Genomic DNA, 20184 nt, shown 5'->3' on the forward strand with positions numbered 1-20184 from the left:
TGCACATGGTGGAGCGGCTGTGCGAGCAGAGGCAGGCCATAATGCATTTGTAGGAGGATACACGGCCAGGCACTTTGAGAGCAGACGTGGAGTTGACAGGTGTGCAGTGGTCGAAGCTTAAAGACCTCTGTAAAGTCCTTCAGTGTTTTGAGGAATGCACACGGCTGGTAAGCGCAGACGACGCCATCCTAAGCATGAGCATCCCACTTATGCACCTGCTCATGCAAACTTTGACGCACCTTAAGGAGCAGGCGTCTGCAGCCAATGTTGATGAGGAGGAAGAGGAGGAGGGAATCCTTGATGACATTCAGCCATTGTCTGCTCTGGGACCTCTCCTGGACGAGGTGGAGGAAGAAGAGGAGGAGGAGGATGATGATGGGGATGATTACTTAGGGGAGGAGGATGCATCTCGTGGGGCAAGTGAAAATGTTGGCGTGGCAAGGTCTGGTACAGGGTTTGTGCGTGACTGGAGGGATGTGGATTTGCCAGAAAGTGCTCCTCCAACCAGCACTCGCAGTGCATCATTGACACCGGGAACATTGGCCCACATGTCAGATTATGCCTTGCAGATCCTAAAAAGGGACCCCCGCATTGCCAAAATGATGAACGATGACGACTACTGGGTGGCCAGCATCTTGGATCCACGCTATAAAGCAAATTACAAAACATCATGCCACAGGAGAACCTTGACCTAATATTGGCTAATAAACAAGCAACTCTGGTAAATCGGTTGCTTGAGGCATTCCCAGCACACAGCAGCGGTGATGGTTCTCACACGAGCCGTACGGGCCGGGGGCAGCTTGGCAGAGGTGTTCATGGTGCACACAGCAGAAGTGGCGTTGGAGACAGGGGTTTCATGACAATGTTGTGGACTGATTTTTCAAATACCGCTCACACAACTGGTAATACTGCATCGATGGAAAGTGACAGGAGACAGCAGTTGTCAACTATGGTTACAAACTACTTTTCCTCCCATATCGATGTTCTCCCACACAGGTCATTCCCCTTTGACTACTGGGCCGCTAAACTGGACACCTGGCCTGAATTGGCACAATATGCCTTACAGGAGCTCGCTTGCCCAGCTGCAAGTGTGCTATCGGAAAGAGTCTTCAGTGCAGCTGGATCAATCCTGACAGAAAAAAGGACCCGTCTGTCAACCCAAAATGTGGATGATCTAACCTTCATTAAAATGAACCATGCATGGGTTTCCAAGGATTTTTTCCCACCTTCCCCTGATGACACATAGGGTGACAGAAAAATGGCTTGCTTTGGTCCACCTCTTCCTGGGACTTGACCTATTTCGCCTTTTGCATCAGCTGAATGTCCAACATCAACATATGCCACTTTCTAAAACTCCCTAACTGTGCTGCCTCCCCCCCCCCATGGCCGGGGTCACCACCTAGCGCACGACACCGTGCGAGTGCCGTTGCCCTGGACAGGTGGGTAGGCCGACTCTTGGGCGCGGGCACTGGCACAGGGTCCCTCATAGTGCAATCAAGTGTCTCTGACGGTGGTGGTGCACACCCGCCGTCAGACACACCGCCGTACTATGAGGGGCCCAGTGCCAGTACCGACGCCCACGAGTGGGCCCCCCTTGCTTGGGCAGGGCCCCAGCATTTGCAATCTTTACCTCTCCCTGCTCCTCCGCTGTGTAGTCTGGGCCGTCAAATCCATACTGTGCCTGACACCGTCTGAGCCTGTCTCCTGATGTATAGACATATATTTTGAATGTGTACGCTATCCATACATGTTATACGGGGATACGGTACCCTTTCTCACCTTTGTGCAATCACGTGCAATCCATACTGGGCCTAACACCGTCTGAGCCTGCCTCCTGATGTATAGACATATATTTTGAATGTGTATGCTATCCATACATGTTATCCGGGGATACGGTACCCTTTCTCATCTTTGTGCAATCACGTGCAATCCATACTGGGCCTAACACCGTCTGAGTCTGCCTCCTGATGTATAGACATATATTTTGAATGTGTATGCTATCCATACATGTTATCTGGGGATACGGTACCCTTTCTCACATTTGTGCAATCACGTGCAAGCCATACTGGGCCTAACACCGTCTGAGCCTGCCTCCTGATGTATAGACATATATTTTGAATGTGTACGCTATCCATACATGTTATCCGGGGATACGGTACCCTTTCTCACCTTTGTGCAATCACGTGCAATCCATACTGGGCCTAACACTGTCTGAGCCTGCCTCCTGATGTATAGACATATATTTTGAATGTGTACGCTATCCATACATGTTATCTGGGGATACGGTACCCTTTCTCACCTTTGTGCAATCACGTGCAATCCATACTGGGCCTAACACCGTCTGAGCCTGCCTCCTGATGTATAGACATATATTTTGAATGTGTACGCTATCCATACATGTTATCCGGGGATGCGGTACCCCTTCTCACCTTTGTGCAATCACGTGCAATCCATACTGGGCCTAACACCGTCTGAGCCTGCCTCCTGATGTATAGACATATATTTTGAATGTGTACGCTATCCATACATGTTATCCGGGGATACGGTACCCTTTCTCACCTTTGTGCAATCACGTGCAAGCCATACTGGGCATGAGAATGGCTGGCGAGCTGTTAAGCAAGCTACAGCACCTGTGGTTTGCACACGTAAGTTTTTCATTTCTTCACGAATGACGGTTAGGCCTAATTCCGGAACTGCGGTTGACCTGCACTTACTGGGAAATCATCGTTCGCGGGTAATAATTATAATCAGTGATCCCCATCACTAACGTTGTTCAGCGGGTTATCTGCACCTGTAAGCGACAAACGCTGGCCTTTTCAGTGTAGCGCACATGCAGCCACGGACATGTAAGGGCATGACACACAAGTTATTGGCCAATCTCATGTGCCAGAGCCTCACGTGTCCCTCTAGTAAGCCGGACTCGGACCGCGGGGCATGACGGAGTCTCGTTCGTTAACGGAATTAAGCTTGCAATGTGTGCATCTTTTCTGTAGCTGGCATGGTTGAGGTTTCCCAGGTGGAGTCAAATTTAACCGTAGGCTCCACTCCTGGTGGTGCCCTTCTGGACATTCCTTTAAGGTTCAGCTTTGCAACTATACTGCCCATGTAAAACAAACACTTTGCCTTCATGAACGCTGTTTGGAGGGTCATGACTCGTGGGAATAACGCCGCCCAATCAGTTAACCTGCTAGAGAGATCGTTCGTTGCTCCCAAGCATGACATCACACTCCCTAGGAGGAAGGTAATGCCACTGTGGCGACCGTACTCCTGGGGGAGACACAAGTGCACTGATGCCCAGCCACTGCTCGATGAATCTGCTGGTACATTGACCCAGACCACTACATTCCCCTCGCATGCTACACGGCCTGAATCTGACCCTGATGAAACTCAGGTTACCCTTCCCATATACAGTTCCATCTTACACGGTGACAAAGAGGAAGCTGCAGATAAAAGTGCAGGTTCGGCCCACCCGCCATCAGACACACCACCGTACTATCAGGGGCCCTGTGCCAGTGCCGTCGCCAACGAGTGGGCCCCCCCTGCTTGCTCAGGATCACAGCACTTGCAAGGTTGAAATACTGTGCAGTGAGATGGAAGATGGGGACGACGAGGAGTCCAGACTAGTACAGGGATTCCATAACGAGGAGCCTTATTTGATTGTTTTCAATGTTGGGACAGCAATTTTTGGGGAGCACTATACTCTGGAGAATGATAGATGGGGCCCACCATACACTGGAACATTCCAAAGGTGGACATCAGACACTGGAGCAGCATTTACAGGGCCCATTATACACTAGAGCATTAGAAATGGGGCCCATTATGTTTGGAGCATTATTTGGGCCCATAAGACAGTGGAGCTTCATCCATGGGGACCAACATATACTGTAGCATTATGTGGAGCTCATCATATACTGTTTCAAACATTATATGGGACCAATGATTCTGTATGGAGAAATAGATGGGCCTCGTCATGAGATGTAAAAAGTGAAGTATTTTTCATTGTACTATACCGCTATTTCTCTGCCGTATCGGAGCATGATGAGTTGTGGTATGTGTTAAAGGGGCGCTCTTTCGCCCAGGGCACATGAAAACCTGGAGCCAGCCCTACCCCCCCACAACTTTAGCCAAATAACCCCCATTTTTCAGTGCGTAACTTGTATTATGAAGTTAATTAAGGTTGACAAGCTTAAGTAAGAAGAATTGATGCTTTTGGCATTCAAATGGGCACTGTAGGTGTGTTTCCTGTCCTCCTCTCACTGCCGACTTTTATTCCCCATTGACTTACATTGGGTTTCGTGTTTCGGGACGACCCCGACTTTTCCCTATAATCGGCCGATCTTGCTCGACCCAACTTTTGGAAAAGTCGGGTTTCACGAAACGAAACTCGACCCTAAAAAACCAAAAGTCGCTCAACTCTAGCAGAGAAGAATCAGTGTCACCTAGGGAGGCCTCTCTTACCTTGCCTAGGCGGAGGCGCTTCCCGGCCGCACTGGGCACGTGCGCACAAAATGATTAGCCCCGCCACAATAAAGGCAAAGGCCCTGTGTCCTTCTCTTCCTGCGTTCATGCTCTGACAACCTTACACGGTCTACTTGCATGGGCTCAGGAGTGGAATTACTGGAAGACGCCGGGGAGCGGGGAATGGGCACCTGGTATAGCTGAAAAGATCTCTTCTCCCTAACTGACTCCCGGGAGCGTTCCTGGAACCGTAAATCAATACGGGTAGCTAGGGATATGAGATCCTCCAGAGTTGGAGGGGTGTCCCGGCCAGCCAGCTCATCCTTTATTTTACCCGAGAGTCCCCTCCAAAAGGCCCCAACCAAAGCCTCGTTATTCCACCCCAGTTCAGAGGCCAGAGTCCGGAAGCGGATAGCATATTGACCTACGGTGAGGAGCCTTGGCGAAGACTGAAAAGAGCCTCCGTGGTGGAGGCCACACGGAAAGTATCCAGGAAGTTGTGGATGCTAGATACCACCGGGTCATCTCTCTCCCAGAGGGGATTTACCCACGCTAAGGCCACTCCCTCTAAATGGGACACAATGAAAGCTACGTTGGCCCGATCCGAGGGGTATTGCTGAGGCAGGAGCTCAAAGCGCAAACGGCACTGGTTCAAAAACCCCCGACACAACTTGGAGTCGCCGCTAAACCTGGGAGGTTTGCCCAAGCGTGGTGGAGGATGGGATACGGGATCCCGAGGTAGGGCAGAAGTGGCAGCAGAGGACTGTAGCGATTGGAGTCGGTCGTCCACGGACGCCATGTAGCTAAGAATGTGGGATTGGGCGTCACGCTGCTGCGCGAGCTCCTGCTGGAGTCCTGCTAGCAACGGGGCGTTCCCCGGGTCGGTGGTTTGTAAGGCGGAAAGGCGGGTGTCCATGGACTTCATAAAGGACATTATTCTAGTCTAATTTTCACGCAAAAAGAGCAATTCTTTTTGGGTGGCCGCCGAGGCGCTAGCAGGGTCCATGGCTAGGGATGGGCGAATCCTGAAATATTCGAAATCGCTAGGCTGTAACGAGTCCGACTTGGAAACTCGCTATTCATTGCAAGTCTAGCGAGTCCAATGTTAATGAATGGGGATGCGAGTTTTGCAGCGATTCCTGTGCTGGGGAGGAGGAGAATGGGGATGCAGAGTTCTTAGCGATTTTGTGTCAGCAGCTGGACACAAAATCGCTAAGAAACTAGGATTGCTTGTTATTAAACTGTGAAAAAACTAGCTAGAGTTCTCTCTGTTTTGCGATTCCTGTGCAGGGGAGGAGGAGAATGGGGATGCGAGTTTGCCAGCGAGTCCTGTGCTGGAGGGGGGAGAGAGAGAGAGTGAGAGAGAGAGAGAGAGAGAGAACTCCTAGCTAGTTTCTTAGCGATTTTGTGTCCAGCTGCTGACACAAAATCGCTAAGAAACTCTGCAAAAACTAGGATTGCCATTCATTTGCATTGGACTCGTTACTGTGCGAGTAATCGCTTGGAAACTCGCAGAGTACCGACTCCTGCGAGTCCCCTACTACTCGCAGAGTAACGAGTCCTAACGAGTAGATTCGCCCATCCCTATCCATGGCCTGATTATGCTGTGACGTATGCTGTGATAACAAATAGGTTACGTCCGAGAGTGGACCCTCTGGATCACGGCACTGGAGCTCCCAGGGGTGAGTGCGCCAGGTGGTGCCGACCCCTATACAGGGGCCGTTAGGGGCAGACCCTAGGAAGACAGATGCCGCGACTGCTAGAACCAAGAGGGGTGGCTCGAAGGACTGAGTGGAGGGTGCCAGACTGAGAACTGGAGTATAGGACTGGGCACTGGAGTACAGGACGGAGACACGGAGTACAGGACGGAGACACGGAGTACAGGACTGGGCAGTGGAGTGTAGGACTGGGCACTGGAGCACAGGACGGAGGCACGGAGTACAGGAGGGAGACACGGAGTACAGGACTGGGCAGTGGAGTGTAGGACTGGGCACTGGAGCACAGGACGGAGGCACGGAGTACAGGAGGGAGACCCGGAGTACAGGACTGGGCAGTGGGGTAAAGGACTGGGCACAGGAGTACAAGACCGAGACACGGAGTACCGGACTGGGCAGCGGAGTACAGGGCTGGGCAAAGGAGTACAAGGAGTGAGAAGGGAGAAACCCCTAAACACCCAGGCCAGGATACCGTAAGGGAAATCCACACGATAATCAGGCGTCTCCAACATGTTGGAGATGCCTGATATACCCTGTTGCAGTCGGCTGATTGGGCGCTCAGACCGCTGGGCGGGCGCTGCAGGGTTAAAGGATCTGCAGAGCGCGCGCCCGCGGCCTAAGGCGCCCGCAGGAAGCAGGCACACGCCGGATGGAGGAGAAGGAAGAGGAGGCAGGCACAGAGCGGCGCGGCGAGCGTGGGTAAGTAAAGGCGGCGGCGGGCCCCGCTGTTGCTGGGACGGCGGCGGCTACCACCGCCGACGTGACACTTGGACACCGAGAAGGAGGCACCTAGGCCAAAGGCTCTGCCGAGAACCAGCTGACGGTGCTGGAACCCGGATGGGTAGCAGAAGCTGCAAGAGCAAATGAAACTAGCGAGGACCAGCTGACGGTGCTGGAACCCGGAGGGGCAGCAGATTGAACAAGAGCCAATGGCACAACCGTGGACCAGCTGACGGTGCTGGAACACGGTTACTAAGCAGGAGGTACCTGTGCTACAAAACACTACCAAGGACCAGCAGACGTTGCTGGAACTCGGATACCGAGAAGGAGGCACCTAGGCCAAAGGCTCTGCCGAGAACCAGCTGACGGTGCTGGAACTCGGATGGGTAGCACAAGGTACCCATGAAAAAGACAAACTTGCAAGGCCGTGAGCCGGCCGCAGTTACCGAAACCCACAGTCCTACAGGGGGTGCTTGTCCTATTGGCACTACGGAACCAGCCTTTATTACCAGAACCCGCAGCCCACATAGGAAGCACCTAAACTGCAGGCACCATAGGCTTGGCTAAGCCGACGGCAACACGACAGGACAACGTATTTGTGGCAAAGTGACGTTGACACTACCCGGAAACAGCAGGCGCGCTGCAACCAGGCTGGGCAGGAGGGAGTGCCCGTGGCAAAGACACTTCCGAGAACCAGCTGATGGTGCTGGAACCCGGATGGGTAGCAGAAGCTACAAGAGTCAATGGAACTACGGAGAACCAGCTGACGGTGCTGGAACCCAGAGGTGCAGCAGAAGGAACAAGAGCCAATGGCACAACCGTGGACCAGCTGACGGTGCTGGAACACAGTTACCAAGAAGGAGGCACCTAGGCCAAAGGCTCTGCCGAGAACCAGCTGACGGTGCTGGAACCCGGATGGGTAGCACAAGTTACCCATGAAAAAGACAAACTTGCAAGGCCGTGAGCCGGCCGCAGTTACCGAAACCCACAGTCCTACAGGGGGTGCTTGTCCTATTGGCACTACGGAACCAGCCTTTATTACCAGAACCCGCAGCCCACATAGGAAGCACCTAAACTGCAGGCACCATAGGCTCGGCTAACCCGACGGCAACACGACAGGACAACGTATTGGTGGCAAAGTGACGTTGACACTACCAGGAAACAGCAGGCGCGCTGTTACCAGGCTGGGCAGGAGGAAGTGCCCGTGCCAAAGACACTTCTGAGCAGCAACTGGCGATGTTGTAGCCCAGGATCAATCATGGAGCAGGCTGAGGCCTACTTGGAGCAAGTTTTATATCGGTTGTACACTACTACTGATTGTAACCGTGCTCCACTTAGGCCTCTGGCTCTATTGTCTCTAGTATTTCCCCTGCCCTCCAACCCCACCAGTTGCTGCTCTGAAGTGGCGTCTGCACAATCCACACTTGTCCTGGGTTACAGGGGCTCTGTCACGTCAGTGGATCCCCTGATGTGTGTCCGGCAAGGTCTCCTGCTCTGTCTACATTCTCACTACTAGTAATGGGACTGTGGACAGAGCAGGAGATCTTGCTGGACACACATCAGGGGATCCACTGACGTGACAGAGCCCCTGTAACCCAGGAACAAGCGTGGATTGTGCAGATGCCACTTCAGAGCAGCAACTGGCAGGGTTGGAGGCCAGGGGAAATACTAGAGACAGTGGAGCCAGAGGCCTAAGTAGAGCATGGTTAAAAATCAGTAGTAGTGTGACTGTGTAGGCAGCAGGAGACTTTGACATCCACACAGCATGGGGAGCAGCTGAAACACTGACACAGGAGCGAGTGTTTCTATCTGTGCGGATGGCACTTCCAAGCAACAACTGGCTGTGTTGAAGCCCAGGATCAATCACGGAGCAGGCTGAGGCCTACTTGGAGCAAGTAGAAAATAAGATGTAGTGTGATTTGGGAGGCAGCAGGAGACTTTGCCATCCACACAGCAGGGGAGCAGCTGGCGTTACTGAACCCCACTGACACAGGAGCGAGTGTTTCTATCTGTGCGGACGGCACTTCCAAGCTACAACTGGCTGTGTTGGAGCCCAGGATCAATGCTCCAAGCAGGCTGAGGCCTACTTGGAGCAAGTAGAAAATAAGATGCTGCGTGATTTTGGAGTCAGAAGGAGACTTTGCCATCCACACAGCAGGGGAGCAGCTGGCGTTACTGAACCCCACTGACACAGGAGCGAGTGTTTCTATCTGTGCACTTCCAAGCTACAACTGGCTGTGTTGGAGCCCAGGATCAATGCTCCGAGCAGGCTGAGGCCTACTTGGAGCAAGTAGAAAATAAGATGTTGCGTGATTTTGGAGTCAGAAGGAGACTTTGCCATCCACACAGCAGGGGAGCAGCTGGCGTTACTGAACCCCACTGACACAGCAGCGAGTGTTTCCATCTGTGCGGACGGCACTTCCAAGCAACAACTGGCTGTGTTGGAGCCCAGGATCAATGCTCCAAGCAGGCTGAGGCCTACTTGGAGCAAGTAGAAAATAAGATGTAGTGTGATTTGGGAGGCAACAGGAGACTTTGCCATCCACACAGCAGGGGAGCAGCTGGCGTTACTGAACCCCACTGACACAGGAGCGAGTGTTTCTATCTGTGCGGACGGCACTTCCAAGCTACAACTGGCTGTGTTGGAGCCCAGGATCAATGCAGGCTGAGGCCTACTTGGAGCAAGTTGAAAATAAGATGTTGCGTGATTTTTGGAGGCAGCAGGAGACTTTGCCATCCACACAGCAGGGGAGCAGCTGGCGTTACTGAACCCCACTGACACAGGAGCGAGTGTTTCTATCTGTGCGGACGTCACTTCCAAGCTACAACTGGCTGTGTTGGAGCCCAGGATCAATGCTCTGAGAAGGCTGAGGCCTACTTGGAGCAAGTAAAAAATAAGATGTTGCGTAATTTTGGAGGCAGCAGGAGACTTTGCCATCCACACAGCAGGGGAGCAGCTGGCGTTACTGAACCCCACTGACACAGGAGCGAGTGTTTCTATCTGTGCGGACGGCACTTCCAAGCAACAACTGGCTATGTTTGAGCCCAGGATCAATGCTCCGAGCAGGCTGAGGCCTACTTGGAGCAAGTAGAAAATAAGATGTAGTGTGATTTGGGAGGCAGCAGGAGACTGCCATCCACACAGCAGGGGAGCAGCTGGCGTTACTGAACACCACTGACACAGGAGCGAGTGTTTCTATCTGTGCGGACGGCACTTCCAAGCAACAACTGGCTGTGTTGGAGCTGAGGATCAATGCTCCAAGCAGGCTGAGGCCTACTTGGAGCAAGTAGAAAATAAGATGTAGTGTGATTTGGGAGGCAGCAGGAGACTTTGCCAGCCACACAGCAGGGGAGCATCTGGTGTTACTGAACCCCATTGACACAGGAGCAAGTGTTTCTATGTGTGCGGACGGCACTTTCAAACTACAACTGGCTGTAGCATGCAGCATGCGGAGGCTAACTTGCAGCTGGTTTTATAGAGGTTGTAGACTACTACTGATTGTAACCTTGCTCCGCTATGGCCTCCGGCTCCACTGTCTCTAGTATTTCCCCTGTCCTCCAACCCCGCCAGTTACAGCTCTGAAGCGGCGTCTCCACAATCCACACTTGTTCCTGTGTTACTGTGGCTCAGTCACGTCAGTTGATCCCCAGATGTGTGTCTGGCAAGGTCTCCTGCTCAGGCCTCATTCACACTACTAGTATAGTAATGGGAATGTGGACAGAGCAGGAGACATTGCCAGACACACATCAGGGGATCAGCTGACGTGACTGAGCCCCACTAACTCAGGAACAAGTGTGGATTGTGCAGACGCCAATTCAGAGCACCAACTGGCGGGGTTGGAGGCCAGGGGAAAAACTAGAGACAGTGGAGCTAGAGGCCTAAGTGGAGCACGGTTAAAAATCAATAGTAGTTTGAATGTGGATGGAGCTGGAGACTTTGCCGTCTGCACAGCAGGGGAACAGCTGGCGTTACTGAACCCCACTAACACAGGAGCTAGTGTGTTTTTCTCTGTGAAGACGGCACTTCTGAACACCAACTGGCATTGTTGGAGCCCAGGATGAGGCATGGAGCAGGCTGAGGGCTGATGTTGTTGGCATGTGGAGGCAGCAAGAGGCTTTGCCGTCTACACAGTAGGGGAACAGCTGGCATTACTGAGCCCCACTAACACAGGAGCTAGTGTGTTTTTCTCTGTGAAGACGGCACTTCTGAACACCAACTAGCATTGTTGGAGCCCAGGTTGAGGCATGGAGCAGGCTGAGGCCTGATGTTTTGGGCATGTGGAGTCAGCAGGAGACTTTGCCGTCTACACAGCAGGGGAACAGCTGGCATTACTGAACCCCACTAACACAGGAGCTAGTGTGTTTTTCTCTGTGAAGACGGCACTTCTGAACACCAACTGGCGTTGTTGGAGCCCAGGATGAGGCATGGAGCAGGCTGAGGGCTGATGTTGTTGGCATGTGGAGGCAGCAGGAGACTTTGCCGTCTACACAGCAGGGGAACAGCTGGCATTACTGAACCCCACTAACACAGGAGCTAGTGTGTTTTCTCTGTGAAGACGGCACTTCTGAACACCAACTAGCGTTGTTGGAGCCCAGGTTGAGGCATGGAGCAGGCTGAGGCCTGGTGTTTTGGGCATGTGGAGTCAGCAGGAGACTTTGCCGTCTACACAGCAGGGGAACAGCTGGCGTTACTGAACCCCACTAACACAGGAGCTAGTGTGTTTTTCTCTGTGAAGACGGCACTTCTGAACAACAACTAGTGTTGTTGGAGCCCAGGTTGAGGCATGGAGCAGGCTGAGGCCTGATGTTTTGGGCATGTGGAGTCAGCAGAAGACATTGCCGTCCACACAGCAGGGGAGCAGCTGGCGTTACTGAACCCCATTGACACAGGAGATAGTTTTTTCTATCTGTGCGGACGGCACTTCCAAGCAACAACTGGCTGTGTTGAAGCCCAGGATCAATCATGGAGCAGGCTGAGGCCTACTTGAGGCAAGTTTTATATCGGTTGTACACCACTACTGATTGTAACCGTGCTCCACTTATGCCTCTGGCTCTACTGTCTCCAGTATTTCCCCTGGCCTCCAACCCCGCCAGTTGCTGCTCTGAAGTGGCGTCTGCACAATTCACACTTGTTCCTGGGTTACAGGGACTACTAGTAATTGGACTGTGGACAGAGCAGGAGATCTTGCCGGACACACATCAGGGGATCCACTGACGTGACAGAGCCCCTGTAACCCAGGAACAAGTGTGGTTTGTGCAGACGCCACTTCAGAGCAGCAACTGGCGGGGTTGGAGGCCAGGGGAAATACTGGAGATAGTAGAGCCAGAGGCATAAGTGGAGCACGGTTAAAAATCAGTAGTAGTGTGACAGTGTAGGCAGCAGGAGAATTTGCCATCCACACAGCTGGGGAACAGCTGACGTTACTGAACCCCACTAACACAGGAGCTAGTGTGTTTTTCTCTGTGAGGATGGCACTTCTGAACACCAACTGGCATTGTTGGAGCCCAGGTTGAGGCATGGAGCAGGCTGAGGCCTGATGTTTTAGGCATGTGGAGGCAGCAGGAGACTTTGCCGTCTACACAGCAGGGGAACAGCTGACGTTACTGAACCCCACTAACACAGGAGCTAGTGTGTTTTTCTCTGGGAAGACGACACTTCTGAACACCAACTGGCGTTGTTGGAGCCCAGGTTGAGGCATGGAGCAGGCTGAGGCCTGATGTTTTGGGCATGTGGAGGCAGCAGGAGACATTGCCGTCTACACAGCAGGGGAACAGCTGACGTTACTGAACCCCACTAACACAGGAGCTAGTGTGTTTTTTTCTGTGAGGACGGCACTTCTGAACACCAACTGGCGTTGTTGGAGCCCAGGTTGAGGCATGGAGCAGGCTGAGGCCTGATGTTTTGGGCATGTGGAGGCAGCAGGAGACATTGTCGTCTACACAGTAGGGGAACAGCTGATGTCACTTAACCCCACTAACACAGGAGCTAGTGTGTTTTTCTCTGTGAGGACGGCACTTCTGAACACCAACAGGCATTGTTGGAGCACAGGATCAATCATGCAGCAGGCGGAGGCGAACTTGCAGCAGGTTTTATATAGGTTGTAGACTACTACTGATTGTAACCGTGCTCCACTATGGCCTCTGGCTCCACTGTCTCTAGTATTTCCCCAGGACTCCAACCCCGCCAGTTACAGCTCTGAAGTGGCATCTGCACAATCCACACTTGTTCCTGTGTAACTGGGGCTCAGTCACGTCAGTTGATCCCCTGATGTGTGTCCGGCAAGGTCTCTTGCTCTGTTCTCATTCACACTACTAGTAATGGGAATGTGGACAGAGCAGGAGACATTGCCGGACACACATCAGGGGATCAACTGACGTGACTGAGCCCCAGTAATACAGGAACAAGTGTGGATTGTGCAGACACCACTTCTGAGCAGCAACTGGCGGGGTTGGAGGCCAGAGGAAAAACTAGAGACAGCGGAGCCACCGGTCTAAGTGGAGCACGGTTAAAAATCAGTAGTAGTTTGAATGTGGATGGAGCAGACTTTGCCGTCTACACAGCAGGGGAGCAGCTGGCGTTACTGAACCCCACTAACACAGGAGCTAGTGTTTTTCTCTGTGCAGACGACACTTCTGAGCGACAACTGGCTGTGTTGAAGCCCAGGGATTATAGTTCAGGTGGTAGAAACATGAACACAACAGGAGACCTGGATACTGTTGCCAACCAATAATTTATTCGGGAAGAGGACTGGCAAAATCTGGCGAGATCCAGGCCTTGTTCATTTTCAGAAAAGTAAGCCGGTCAACGTTATCGGAAGATAGTCGCGTGCGACGGTCTGTTAGTACACCTCCTGCGGCACTAAAGACGCGTTCCGATAATACACTGGCAGCAGGGCAAGCCAGCACGTCCAATGCATACTGGCTAAGCTCTGGCCATGTATCCAGCTTAGAGACCCAAAACTTGAAGGGGGAAGAGCCTTCTGGGAGTACACTAACAGGGCAAGACATGTAGTCTGTCACCATCTGACGAAAACGTTGCCTCCTGCTGACTGGAGCCGTCTGTGATGGTGTAGACAATTGTGGTGGACACACAAAACTTTGCCACATTTGGGCCAGAGTGGTCTTGCCTTGTGCTGAGGCGCTGCCTCTGCTCCCTCTTTGTGCCGAGTTTCCTCCACTGCCTCGACGCACAGAGCTGCTTTGTAAAGCACTAGCACCACTGCTGTCGGGTGGAATGGAAAACATGATGGACTGCACCAGTGTGTCTTGGTACTCCCGCAGTTTACGCTCCCGGTTCAACGGTGGTATGAGGCTTTGTAAGTTGTGCCAGTAGCGAGGATCTAGGAGGGTGTACACCCAATAATCAGTCGTGTTGACAATGTGGGCGATGCGGCGGTCGTTTCTCAGGCACTGCAGCATGAAATCAACCATGTGCTGCAGACTCCCAACTGGCAAAGAAACGCTGTCCCCTGCTTGAGGCGTCATTTCTGCCTGCTCTGCATCACCCCACCTTCGCTGTACATACTGACTAGAGGATTGTGTACCTCCCTCCTCTGGAGAGATGTCTTCCTCCTCCATCAACTCCTCCTCATCCTCCTCACAAAGTGTCCCCTGCCTAGGCCTTTGTGAGGAACCACGTAGTGCAGACTGTCCAGAAGCAGATGGCATTTGGGACTCCTCATCCTCCACCTCTTCCAAAACCTCCTCCCCTAGTGCTTGCAGTGTTTTTTGAAGCAGGCAGATAAGGGAGACTGTCATGCTGACTAGTGCATCCTCTGCACTCGCCATCAGCGTGGAATCACCGAAGGCATGCAAAACGAGGCAGATGTCCTTCATAGAGGCCCACTCAGTGGTGCTGAAGTGTGACCGGCGCACAGTGCGACTTGTTTGCGCCTGATGCAGCTGGTACTCCATGACTGCTGCCTGCTGCTCACACAACCACTCCAACATATGTAACGTTGAATTCCACCTGGTGGGTAGGTCACATATGATGCGATGTTCCGGAAGGCGTAATCGGCGCTGCAGAGCAGCAAGGCGCGATCTTGCCGTGCTGGAACGCCGCAAGTGAGCGCACTCTATGCGGACCTTGTGCAGCAGTGCATCAAGATCCGGATAGTCCCTCAGAAAGCTCTGCACGACCAAGTTCAGCACATGTGCCAGACATGGGATGTGAGTGAGCTGCCATCAGATTTCGGCCATTGTCACACACTACCAAGCCCGGCTGGAGGTTCGCTGGCAGAAACCACACGTCGCTCTCCTGCTTGATGGCATTCCAGAGCTCCTGCGCTGTGTGGCTTCGATTCCCCAAAGAAATTAATTTGAGTACGGCCTGTTGACTTTTGGCCACGGCTGTGCTCATATCGGTTGCAACAGGCTCCTGCTGCGCTGTTTCTGAGGACCTTGAGTAGGAGGAGGAGTCAATGTGTACAGACTGGATTCCTGCAATCCGCGGAGTTGGCAGAACACGTACAGCGCCACTCTCCAGATCTGTACCCGGCTCCACAACATTGACCCAATGGGCAGTGAGGGAAAGGTATCGTCCTTGTCCATGGTTACTGGTCCACGCATCGGTGGTCACGTGGACCTTGCTACTGACGGCATTTAGTAGCGCATGTTGTATTTTTCCCTCCACATGTTTTTGCAGGGCAGGGACGGCTCGCCTGCTGAAATAAAAGCGGCTTGGCACGGTGTATTGTGGGACTGCCAATGCCATCAAGTCCCGGAAGGTGTTAGTCTCCACCAGCCTGAATGAGAGAATTTCAAGTGCCAGTAGCTTGGCAATGCCAGCATTCAGAACCTGTGCTCGGGGATGGTTTGCCGAGTATGGCCGCCTTTTATCCCATGCCTGTGCTACCGATGGTTGTAGAGTGGCCTGGGAGTGTGAGGAGGACTGGGAACGTGGTGCTGTGGGTGGAAGTTCACTGGGTCTCCGGACAACAATGCCAGAGGTTCTTCCTTGGCGATCCTGTGAGGAAGCCGAACCAGTTGTGTGTGAGCTGGAGGAAGAGGCCCCAACACGAGCTGAAGAGGTGGTAGGTGGTGCGGTACGTTGGCCTACATCTTCAGTGTGTTTGTGTAACTCCACCTCGTGCTTAGTCCACACATGTTTCCACATATTTGTGGTATTGAGGTTGCTGACATTTTTCCCTCTTTTGACTTTGTGATGACACAGCTTGCATTTGACAAAGCAAATGTCATCTGCAACTGTGTCAAAAAAGGACCACGCACTGCAAGTCTTGGGAGCGCCCGTTTTGCCTTTTGAAAGAGGAATGCTCCTACCGGGTGCCGAAGTGGAGGCTACAGGCAACCAAGTCTGCCCTCTCCCTCTTGTTTTGGCCGTTCGGGGAATCTCTTCCTCAGAGCTGCTCCCACCACCTTCCTGTTCCTCACGCCATGATGGGTCAAGGACCTCATCATCTACACTCCTCTCCTCAAACACCTGCTTCTCCTGGGTTGTCTCGCCAGCACCATACGCACCAGAAAGTGGTAACTGAGTCTCGTCATCACCTGATGCGTATTGAGGTGTGCTGACCATAGGCACTGGCCCACCCGCCTCTTCAGATTCAGAGGGACAAAGAAGTTGCGCATCACTGCATACTCCCTCTTCTTCACATTCTAGAATGCTGCTTGGCTGGCCCCCTCTTTCCAAACCAACAGATTCATAGAACATAAGTAGAGACTGTGATGGCTCCTGTCCAGGGCTCTCTGACTGCCTGGGCACTTTGGCAGGTGGTGAAGAGACAGATGGTTGCTCTTCGGTGCTCTGGCCCTGAGAGGATGTGGAAGTAATTGAAGTCGATGCGTTAGCTGCCATCCATCCGACAACGGCTTCAATTTGTTCCTCCCGCAGCAGTGGGGTATGGCGAGGTCCTACAAAGCTGCGCATAAAGGACTGTTGCCTGCTAAAACTGGGGGATGCTGACTTACTGGTGCCCGCAGCAGGCACAGAATCCCCACGTCCTCTCCCTGCTGAAACTCCATGCCCACGCCCACGTGCCTTACTCCCTGCCTTCTTCATCTTGCTAGACTGATAAAGATAGGCAGAAAAGTACAAAGGGGGGGCTTAGTGTGCTTATTCCTGAACAGCTGGTTACATGTAGAAGAAACACTAATTTTATGAAGTGTGTCGTAGCTGCTTTTGTTCTGACCAAGCGTCAGCTGTCCAGATCACCAGTGAGTCCGAATCATGAGATTTTTCGCCCTTTCTGTTGCAAGCGCTTGGAGACAAAGAGACTTCAACACACAAGCCGTGGTCAAATCACTTTATCTGACGTAATGAAATATAAGACATGTTTTTATACCATTTACAACAATATGTGACTCTGGAGCTCATTTGGCCCCCACCATCACCTCAGGGTCGTACGTACCTTGTTTACAATATACCCAGAACACGTTGTTGAGAACAAATATGATAACAAGTATAGTTTCCTTGAAGACAGAGACTACTAGTCTACATAAGAATAATTCTAGCAATAATAAGGCAAAAGGCAATTGAAGTCTTAAAGGCATTTAAAGGGATATAAAAGCAAACCATTAACTCTTCTATATCAATTTCCCCCTTTTGTAAATGGTATAACCTTTGCCACAGGGTCAGGTGATGTCCACAAAGGAGCTACTCTCTCATGGGTCTAGTACCCATAAGGGGGCTTCCTACCTGCTTCGCCCATCCACCCTCAGTGTGGACACTCACCTTCCCCATCAGCAATGGCTACCTGGGGTCTATGATACACTACAGAAGGTTCAGCCTTAGATTTTTTTTTCACACATACATTATTCAGTAGCTTAAGTAATACATATATTAGCGCTTTTACGGCTACATAAAACAATAAGCAAAACAACAAAATTTGCATACAAGTCTATATAATGCCCAAAAAAATCCATCCTGCAAGGCCATTAAACCAATTTGCTGGATTTAGAAAAGAGAATGTGTTACCCCACCAGGAGTCTCTGTTTGCACTGTGTTGCTTTAACCATTAGTCTCTGAGTTCACCTATTTTGTCTATACCTGCCCTGATCTGGTGATTGACAGCAGGGTCGATATAATTACAACAGGTGGGACCCATTATCTGACACATTCCTCCTTCTTTTGCTGTCAGGTAATCTAGTACTCTAGTATGTTGGTTAGTAACTATGATTAATTGTCTCTGTATTGTATTAGTCTCATTTAGAACTTCATGAATCTGGAAAATCTGACCGTCCAGGTAGTCGGTACCTTCCACTAATTTATCCCACAGTTGTGTTATGAAGGGGTATATTAGCATACTACTGAATATTTTGTTATCCCCATCTCTACTAGATGCGGCCTACCATTTGGCTGGGGCCTATTGTCTGCAGCCCTTCTATACAAAGTGTGAATTGGGACTGCTGCTGTGTCTATTTTACTATGAGGAACTATGAAAGTGGCTGGTGTCAGTTTAGCAAGAGTGCAGACCCCTCTTATGTCTGGGCTCACCCACCTGTAGGCTCGATGTCCGCAAACCAAGAATACTCCTTCAGGGAGAACACAAACGTGACCAGGGGTCTGTATACATTTGTACAAACTCAAAAGTCCTGACCTACTGCAGGCTTATGGGCACACCAAGTATTATTCATTGGTTTTCCCCTTATACCAGATGTACATTTACCCCTTTCTTTCCTTATTATTTTACCCGTAGATGCTTTACAGCCTTCAACGCCATCCTGGTACAGCGTCTCATTAACCTGTGTTTGATCATGAGTGTATATGCGGAAGCAATTATTGTCCTCAACACAGGTGTCTGCTCCAGTGTGTTGAAGACTGAACCACAGTCCATCATTGGGAATAGGGTATGAGTGAGGGATTTCAGTCCTCCTCCTGGCGACCATATTTCCGACATCTGAATCATATTCCCGCCACCATATTTGTACCTTTAGGCCGCGTTATACTAAACTGAATCCAGGGATTAGCGGCCCATTCGACTATAGCCAATGAGGCAGATATATCACGGGGCACACCTAGATTGAGTCCAAGTCTCATTGTGTATGCAGTGTGGGGTTAATACCTCCCATGTCTCCAGAGGTAAGGCTAAGAACGGCATAGTCCTCGCGGATACAGGGCTGTGTGTACAGATCCAACAGTCCATCGGTTTCTGTCCTTCCATGGACTTTATAAGAAGAGCATGATGCCGAATAAGTTTGTTGTCCCAATCGGCATTTAAGAGTTTGTCCTGTGTCTCTGTAGAGTGCAGTAACCCTGTCACTGCCAGCAAGGTGATGAGGAGAACAGTCATTCTGCTGTTGACAGGACCTTCTTGCAGTGACTGGAGTGGATCCAGGTGGACTTTCCCTCAAGTTTTACTGAAGTGGATGTGGTCAGCTGGACTTGGAAGGGGCCGTCAAATCGTGGGTCCCGGATCCTTCTCACGTGTCTGCGTATGACCACCCAATCAACTGGATTCAGCTGATGCACATCTGCACTGGCATTAGGATCTGGAATGTATGAGAACACATGTTTATGCACCACATTAAGTCTTTCCTGCTAGGCCTGGACATACAACCATTTTGCATTTGTAGCACCTGTGGGAAGTACAGACCAGTCTTTGGTGCACTACCAAACAGGACTTCAAAGGGAGACAAGCCTGTCTTTCTATTTGGAGTGTGTCTAACTGAAAAGAGTGCAAGAGGCAAACACTCTACCCAGCTCTTTCCTGTGTCTGCCATGGCCTTTTGAATTTTCAGTTTAAGTGTCCCATTTAGTCTTTCCACTTTCCCACTACTTTGTGTTCTATATGGTGTATGAAACGTTTGCTGTACACCCGGGGCCTGAATGACTTCCCTCATTATTTCTCCCGTGAAGTGTGTACCCCTATCTGTTTCTGTGGTTTCTGGGACACAATACCTGCAGATCAGTTCTTTCATCAGTTTGTCTGTAGTCATTTTAGCATTTGCACATTTTACCGGATAGGCTTCCGGCCAACCAGAGAAGAGATCTACACATACTAGGATATTTGCATACACTCCTACCTTGGTAGCTGTATGTCATCAATCTGCAGTCTCTGAAACGGGTAGAGAGGCCTAGATGTCGCTTTCTTAGGGACTTTTACTGTTTTACCTGGGTTGTGCTGTGCACAGATGAGGCATGATTGTACAAGTTTCGCTGCTGCGTAACTAAAACCAGGAGCGATCCAGAAGGCATCTACCATGGCACACATGTGACTTTTTTTGAGGTGTGAGTGGGGCCATGTGCTGCTTGCTCCATGATTGGGAACAGGGACTTTGGTGGGCACAATTTATCCTTATTCTCCCATACTCCATTTGAGTTCAGCTCAGCTCC

Source organism: Dendrobates tinctorius, unplaced genomic scaffold (genome assembly GCF_039654945.1).
Source record: "Dendrobates tinctorius isolate UK_male_01 unplaced genomic scaffold, ASM3965494v1 ptg000037l, whole genome shotgun sequence".
NCBI classification, from domain to species: domain Eukaryota; kingdom Metazoa; phylum Chordata; class Amphibia; order Anura; family Dendrobatidae; genus Dendrobates; species Dendrobates tinctorius.